The sequence below is a fragment of the Solanum verrucosum genome, unplaced genomic scaffold (assembly GCF_900185275.1).
Source record: "Solanum verrucosum unplaced genomic scaffold, falcon-dt-bn FXZP01000117.1, whole genome shotgun sequence".
NCBI classification, from domain to species: domain Eukaryota; kingdom Viridiplantae; phylum Streptophyta; class Magnoliopsida; order Solanales; family Solanaceae; genus Solanum; species Solanum verrucosum.
This window is the reverse complement of record NW_026020014.1, coordinates 473,228-480,996: the sequence shown is the minus strand read 5'-3', so window position 1 is coordinate 480,996 and position 7,769 is coordinate 473,228.

Below are 7,769 nucleotides of genomic sequence, written 5' to 3'. Positions count from 1 at the left end.
GGGGTGTACATGAATTAAAGGATATAAAACAAACAAAGAGGGGGGTGGGGGGGGGGGGGGTCGGTAGGAGTTGACTGTTAGATACGTGATTTTGGTCTTCAACTACTAGTAACTTCTTATTATTGAACGTTTTAGTATTTGTATTGAGATTTAATTAACTTAAGTTTATATTTAAGAAAAAAATATTCATATACCAAGCTTGATTAAGAATAAAAGGATAATATCTATTTGCCACAAATTAAAATTGGTTATTGATTTAAACATACTTAATGCTTCCCCAACAATTAGTGTGAACTGTAACACATAAACTTCAACAGTATTATCTGCTAGTTTAATTGAATTGTCTTTACGCAGAAAATGGGTAACATAACATCAGTGTAAAGGATTGTTGGTCATAAATCATAATGATGGATATGAATGGTAGTTTACTCTTAACTATTTTACACTCCTTCCTTCCGTGCTTATTTACTTGTTAAATATTTTCTTTTTTATTTATTATTTTTTATTAATTTAATTTTTTTCTTCTTATTATACCCTCAATTTATTAATATTGAGTTCATTAATAAAATATGTAGTTAGTAAATATGTTTAAAACTCTATGAATTAATAGAAGTAAAATGGTAAACTCATTATACCAATCATTGATAAGTAACAGAGGGGAAATTACTTTAATTGTCATAGTTTCCTTTTTTAGAGTCAAACTATGAAAATTTTGATTAACATTTTACGATTTAATGTTTCATCATATTGATATGCAAAAAATTGAAATTTGTAATACTTTTTGTATAATTTTTAAATATCTATTTTTTTGTTTAAAATATCGAATTAATGTAATCTAATTTAATTTTGAAAATTAGTTGAATTGACTTTTAAAAAATCAAAAATATAATATACTCCCTCCGTCTCATTTTATATGTCTCGTTTTTCCTTTGCACTTGCATTAAGAAATAATGTGACTTTATCATTCTACCCTTATTTAATGTTTTCTTAAGTCAACTTTATAATAAATAATGAATACATTTTCAAAATTAATTAACTATTCTATCAAGGATATAATAGGCAAAATATGATAATTTATGCATAAATTTTATAAAATGACAAATATTATGGTCCAGATATTTATAGAAAGAAATGATATATAAAATGAAACGGAGGGAGTAATAAGACGGAGGAGTACACTAAAACCATAATCCTGCTCATGATTGTCCGCTTCTAATTAATTCAAATGTTAATGCGGTGCTAGCTAGGTGGGAGTAGGGGTGTTCAGAAAATGTAATTAATTGTGATTTGTGAATCTCCCATTAATGTAACATAGCAAATTGAGACTTGTAATAGAACTCCACGTGGGAGACTACTAATTTTTTTTTAAAACAACTTTTACATATAACAAATATAAAAATTATATTTATATGTTATAGCTATAATTTGCATAATTGAGCTTCATAACAAATTTTATGTTTGTTATGGAGTTTTTGATTTGTATAATTCGTTAGATACATCTAATTTTATACAAATTGTTCAGTTTTGTATAAATTTATTTATACATTGTAATTTGTATAATAAGATCTGTAATTGTATAATTATAAGTGTATAAGACGAAAATATATGTATTTGTATTTGTATATACACTTTTCTCTCGCTTTATACAAACACAAACACATTTTATATAGTTTATACCAAAATGTATAAAATGGCTAATTGTATACCTGAAAGTATACCGAATCAGATGACAAAAATGGGATGTTTGCTGCGAATTACAAATAAAATAAACTATAACTATAACATTTAATTTGAATTAATAGTTTACTATTTTATATAATTTTCCCTTTTTTAAAATTGTTTTGGTTCCAAAATCCAAATTAATTGTTGTGATATTCTATCTGTTCAAATTATCTCTTCAAATTATTTATTGTGATTCTCTTTTACATGCCTTTTAAAAAGAAATGAATTTATTGATATTTAAATTATCATAACATTACTCTATAGATTGAGTTGTTTGTAGTTTTTACAAACAATAATACTGAGGTAAACTGAAAAAACAAGTTTTGATACAAAGTTTATCTTAATCTTTTAAAATAACGAATAATTTAAGATACGTATTTTTAAAAATTATGACAGATAATTTGAGAAGGAACAAACAGTATTTTAAATTAGGTTCCTTTCAATATTTACAATAGTACTCCCCCGCACGTGACATTTTAAGGGCCATAGATCAAACGTCACATATAGAGTATATAACTAATTTCTAAAAATAAGTTTGCAAATCATACCGGCCGGGGGGGGGGGGTTATATATTTTAAAGAAAAATTACTCCAATGAAGGGAATTATAAGGCAGAAGAAACCATAGTTATTAGGACTTGGGAGTAGTTAGGGAAGAGTCAATTGAACTCATGATTTTTAGGTAAATACTTATTTATACAGGGAGTTAAGGGGGTACAAAATCAAATAAAATATTGTATCAAATCACAAATCAAGTCAAATTAGGAAAAAAAATTCAACTAATAGTTTGGTATTGAAAAAGAAATTCGATTATACATGGATTGATTTGGTTTTAACTAAAAAAAATCAATCCGAGATAAAATCATCCGATATTTTATATATAATTTTTAAATTTATTTTATACATAAAAGTATTTGCTTTGATATAATTTCTAAATATTTTTTATACTTTTTTTTTTATAATTTTTTAGTATCTTTTAACATATTATTTCCAAGTTTTTGAAACTTAGAATTTTTGATAGTTCAAAAAATATTATTGTTCATAGATATTAGTAACTCTAATAAAACTCAAATCAATATTGATGCTAACAAAAAAAATTAATTCAACACTAAGAATGATAATAGTGTTGAATATTTGTTCTTTAGTTTTACATTGATTTAGACATTTAAAATACATAACATAATTTTATTTTTTCTATAATGTTTAATCATGTAATTAATATTTATTACACTTATTTTAACATGATTTAATACTTTTAAATTATAATCATTTTCATTGTGACTTATTAATTGCAATATTTATTTTATGTGATTTTGTTATTATTTTTTGTTGAATAGTTTAATGTCCTCACTCATTTCATATTTTGTGTTATTTTCTAAAAAAAAAACACCCTAGATAGTTGTATTTTGGTAGGACTAAAGAAATATTTGGAGCATAAATTAATTATAAGTTTGTACGAATACTTTATTGAAAAAATTCGAAAAAATCCAAGGTTGTAAAATCCGAATTGTATTAATTTTGTTTGGTTTATAAATTTAAAAATCCAACACAAATAATTTGGTTAATATTTAAAAAAATCGAACCAACCTGGTCATATATACAAACAATACACCCTACGGGGTGCTTAGATCAAACTGTTAGTAAATTAACTATAACTAAACAATTTAATAAAGTGAAAATGTACCTTAACTAATTAACTGTGGTCAAGTGTGTATGTTTTAATGCACGTCATGTCTACATTGATTTAATTTAAACACCCGATCGATGCAGTTAAGTTTTTAACCACCATGAGTTTTTATGTACATATCTTTTTGAACCCATGAAGAGTTATTGAGTTGTGGCCTACGCTGCAAATTTTAACCTGAAAACATGAACAAGAAAGTGGCTACTATCTCAAGAAGTAATGTATGTACGTATGCAAGTTCCAATCAATGGGTCCTCACTCATCAATCACATTAATGGACACGTGACCTAGCTAGGAGATCACTTGTTTGTTGTCTTTCATAATTTCTCACCAAAGTCATATGGATATATATTATTAGTAAGTTTTACTATTTTGAATCGTGGCGAGATAAATAAGATTTTTTATTTTTAATTTAAAGTTTTAGGTTCGCATCTTGAAATAGAGATCTTGATTAGGAGTGTACATGATCGGGTTGGTTTGGATTTTTCAAATATCAAATCAAATCATTTGTGTAAAAAATTTAAAGTTATAAACCAAACCAAACCAAACTAATAAAATTTAGATTTTTTTGGGTTTTTCAACCTCGGGTTGGTTCGATTTTTTCAAATACCAAACCAAACCATTATGTCGAATTTTTTAATTTATAAATCAAACAAAACTAATAAACCTTGGATTTTTTCGGTAAAGTTTGCATACAAACATATAATTAACTTGTTCTCCAAATATTTCTTTAGTCCAACCAAAATACAATTATCTAAGGTGTTTCTTAAAAAAATAACACAAAATATGAGATAAGTACCGATGACACAAAAATATTCAATAAAAAATAATAATGAAATCATCATATAAAATAAATATTGTAAAGTCATAATGAAAATGATCATAATTTAAAAGTACTAAATTATGCTAAAATAAGTTTAATAAGTATTAGTTACATTACTAAATATTTAAGGAAAATTAAAATTAGATTATGTATTTTAATTGTCTAATCCAATGTAAACACAAAGAACAAATATTCAATATTATTGTCATTCTTAGTGTTGAATTGATTTTCTTTTTGCATTAGTATTAATTTGATTTTTTAAAATTATCAACATCTATGAACTATAATCTTTATTGGACCATTCCGAATTCTAAGTTTTAAATTTGAAATAATATATTAAAAGATAAAAGCTATGAAATAGTATAAGAAATATTTTAAAATTATATCAAAGTAAATATTTTTATGTATAAAATAAAATTTTAAAATTACATATATAATGTCGGGTTGGTGTTTTTTAGTTAAAACCAAACCAACCCAAATATAGTCGGGGTTTTTTTTTCAATACCAAACCAAGTCAAACCAAACCACTAATCGGATTTTTTTCCGGTTTGACTCGATTTGCGATTTGATTCGGTTTTCGGTTCGGTTTTGTACACCCCTAATCTTGATAGTGAATTCTTCTCCCACTAATATATCTTACACTATGCAAATTTAAATTAATCAGGACTCCAACACAATACACGAAATAAGACATTTGAAAAGTAGGTTAATTTTTTTTTATTGTCATTGCTATTGGGAATTTATTTACAGAGTATTATAGAATTGAATCTGAATTTTTTTCATGTATATATAAGAGGAATTTTATTCATATCACCATTATCGATTGGCATTTATATGGTTGATAAATTGTTATCCGTGTCCTAATTATTTGTAGAATCAAACCGACATTGGTATTTAATTGTACTCTTTTGTCACCTTTTAACAACCTATATAAAAACTGGGGTACAAAATCAATTTTTGAAATTTCTAAGTCAAAAGCTAAAATTATTGTAGTACAGTTTTAAAATTCGTTTCAACTTGCTTTGATTAATTAGTCCTATGCGTACCTTAAGAAATGTATTTAAATCCCAAATCATTTAAATGTAGGCCTTAAGTTTATTTGGTTGAAATAATCAGCACTTAAATTCTTAAAGCAAAAAACATCGTAGTTGAATTCAAATTTGAAGAATAACAATATATTGAAAGTAATTTCATAAATGGATCAGGAGAAGGTAAAGGTATCAAAACCTTATGTAAAAGCTTGTGGTTCAATCGGTAACTCCCTAAGCTAGGTTGGGGAGGAAACTCTAAAATTCAAAACGTTGGTTAGGGTTCCTTTCCTTTTAGGCAAGCTACTTTGTTCCAAATCTTTCTCTAATAATAAGGTAAATTTGACAACAATAATATATTGAAAGTAATTTCATAAATGAGATTTGGAGATGATTGTATCCAAACCTTATGTTAAAGAGGCTTACGATAGGACTTGTGTCCAAAATAAGTGTAATCAGAATAGAATTGAAAGAAAAATACCAATAACAAAATAGCAAAATGAACAAAGCAAATAAACCGCTATAATAGTAAAAGTTAAAGAATAATATCAACTAAAATTGATATTGAGAAAAAAAATTCAAGATTCTCTTTGATTTGTCGGCACAACTACCTTTGCATGTTAGTAACCGATTAATGTGCATGATTTTTTTTTAACTGACGTTGCTGGTGGTACGTTATTACCAACTTTGTCATTGTCTAAAGATTCAATTCAATGTCATATCCAAAATTTTCTAATAATCTTTCAAGATTCCTTAATTTTTCAAGATTTTCTTAAAACTTTATTTCCAATTTTGACCGTGTGATATATACAAGTAATAGATAATTGTAGTTAAGGGCGGATCTATAACGTTGTCTCGAGTTCGACAGTAGAATTGATAATTTTTGTTCCTTAATATGATTTTTAAAATCCATAAACTCATAGCTTCACGTCTAATTATGATTTTTAGGCCAACTTCAATATACCTCAATCAATTCCACAAAATATTTGTTACCTCTTATCAACACATTTACGACCCACGGTACCTAAAGAGTTAGGTAAATATTTTGTCCAATGTAGAAAGTTAATTTTTCACCGACCTAAAAGTTAAAGTATAGCATGAAAATGATTGCAATGAAGAATATGAGAATGGAAATTATTAAACCTTGTAATTAGGTGCTTAAATTAACTTTATGTTTTTGTTCCTTTGTGTTTTATGGGACTAAGTCGGTTTATGTACATTTGATGGTTTGTTTGCTTTAGTTTCAAGTGTCAATCCAAGTATCATGGTTTTTTACTTTCTTGTGAATCAAGGTTTTGGAGTCTTTTGGAGCCTTTTCTAAGAGTAAATGATCAATAAAGGGTGTTATTTTTTTGTCTTCCCATTCGAGGTTTATCTATTGAAGCTTGACTAAAAATTTAAATTCGTACCGAAAAGTCCAACATTGGGGGATAAAACATTCCCTAACGAAGGCACTCCGTGTCCAAGAAGACTCGAACCCAAACATTTGATTAAAGATAAATGAGTACTTACCACTTAACCAGTTGTTAGTGGTGTTATTTTTTTCAGTTAAAGCCAGATACATCATAAAGTTGTAGAAATAATGATGATACCAAGAAATTGGAAAGGAAAATCTTTCTATATACCTTATCATGGATTGCAAATCATTATTCTCTTTGCTTTGAGTAAGGATTAAATGCTACCAAATTGCATCAAACTAACATCTCCTGTCCCAGACACATAAAGATATATACATTTCTTTCATAATGATAAACGGAGTACAATTTTATTTTTTTAAAAAAAGTATTCTAATGAAATTGTCCATTTGGTAATACCTAAAGGATTATGTTTTCATTCCCTCTTAACTAGAATTTTCGTCTTTGAGTCCTAGGAATGAATTTTTTTATTGGAAGCATTTCTCTTTTTAATGTGTGAATCAAATTAGTTAGGACCCTAATATATATGTATATTACGCATGACACATGTGATTTTTTTATTTAATTATCTGATATTCGAAAAGTATTTAATCTACGTATGCTAGGTGAGCCTGTTAGGAGAATCATTCTTTTTATAAGCCTTTTCGTATTTTATGCAATGCAATTATTATTTAGAGAATTATTGATTTCCCAACTTGAACTCGGAATAATTTGATTAAGAATGGAGAAATTTCAATTATCTTATCACGAGTTTCAATGGTATGTGTGTGTGACTCATTCATACATCATATATAGTACTTTCAATTATTTTTCTTGCTTATAGTTGTTTCTAAACAAATTATGGGCACATGTTAAATGAATGAATACAAAGTTTAAGTTAAAATTACTGAATTCTGCTAAATCCGTAGCTACTGCGCTACATCTCCACCATTTGTTTACCACACACATCGTTTGGTGAAAAAAATAAGTAAAGAGAAAAGACGTGCATTTATGAAGAACATATATACATGCAAATATATGGATTATTGACTTAGGGAAGAAGGTTGGTTGAGGGAAAAAAGTAGATGGGGAAAAAGAGTGGGGAATGTTAGTTTTGGAA